Here is a 1,663-nt window from a genome sequence, read left to right on the forward strand (position 1 = left end):
CCAGGGCTTGAACTCATGAATTCTGAGATCATGACCTGAACCAAGGTCAAGAGTTGGGCGCTTATCTGACTATGCCATTTGGGCACCCCAATTGCTTAAATCTCTTTTGAGCTTCTTTCATGTATAAACGTTAAAAGTTCAGAATTTTTTTTTTTGTACATTTTTATATAATGCCTAGGGTTAGAATCAGTTTGTTGATTAAAGCCTTGTTTTAATTTTTTGGGGTTAGTTTTACCATTATAATTTTTAACATTTTGTGTTATTAAATAGAAATTAATAAGAATCTGTAAAGATGTAACTGGGCAAGTCATTTTAGGCTGAAGCAAGAACATGAGTAAAGGCACAGTCAAGCAGAGACAAAGAGTGAGGTAGACTACAGTGTATGGGTGGGACATTAAGTGAGCAAAAGGAGTAGAAAACAGATAAGGAGAGCCAGATAAGGAGAGGGGCTCACAGTGCTAAATTCTGGAAGTGACTAGGATCAACCAGAATGCTCTAAAATAAAACCTGATACCAGATGATATCATGTATTTCTAAGATCATTAGCATTTATATCAGATAAATTAGGATTTAATTTTAGTGCTATTCATGTTAGCTTGTGAAAACTCATTAGCAATAACTAAAATAACCACAGAAGTGCCTTCAATCTCTCTCTCTCTCTCCCTTTCTCTGTCTCTCTTTCTCTCACATACGCATACACACACACTCCAAACCTAATTTGTATCCCCTATTTAACTTTAAATGGATTTCCAAAGTGACTATAGTTACTGAAAAGTCATCTGTCAAAACAGAAATTGCACCAAGCAAAGTTAAACAGGAATGGAAGACTTTATTCATGGCTATAGCAATAAATTAGAGAGATCAAAACACAATCTGAACTCAAAGCCATTGAAACAAAAGGTGGAGGAGCTTTTAATAGCTGGGATGCGAAGGACCATATGTCATCTGTGCTTGGTAACTGGACTTACTCAAAGATAAAGTAAATTTTCTCATATCTTCATGACAGGAGGTAGTTTTACAACTTAGAGCAAGATGCCCATCAAACTTAGGCTCCCACCTACAAAATTAGGCTCCAGTCCTACATAGATTAGGAGATAGGTGCACTGTCTTGATGATCTCATTCTATAGAGAGATGAATCCCATGTCCTTGAGAAAAACATTCTTGGGTTGCAAAACTGGCAAGAGCCTTTTAAAGAGATTTATTTCTAAAAAAAAAAAAGGCAGAGAAAAAATTTACAATTACAAATGTTATAAAGCAAAGATTTAGCAACAGGGATTTCGGTGCCTAAAGTCAGAAAGAAAACTTTCTAATGTTTAGTAAATCTTCAGGGAACTTAAAGACCATCTTGGTGACACCCAACATAAGGAGAATAGGGAGAGATGAGCCTGAGCAGAATGACAGTGGAATGAACCATAGTTAAAATATTTTTTACAGAAGCACTGCCATGAGAACACATTGCTAGGGCCATCTCAGTGCATTTGAAGGAAACTAAATGAAAGACACCGAAGTTCAAGTTTCTTTCACATCCCAATATATCTACCACTGGGAGAGGACATGAGGCACCATCATGCTTTACAATACTCCAACAGCAATTTCTGAAAATCTGGCTCCCCTAGTGGTTCTTAACTCTTCTCTTCCATATTTGCAGCCACCATGCTGGTC

This window comes from Felis catus, chromosome A1 (genome assembly GCF_018350175.1).
Source record: "Felis catus isolate Fca126 chromosome A1, F.catus_Fca126_mat1.0, whole genome shotgun sequence".
NCBI lineage: Eukaryota > Metazoa > Chordata > Mammalia > Carnivora > Felidae > Felis > Felis catus.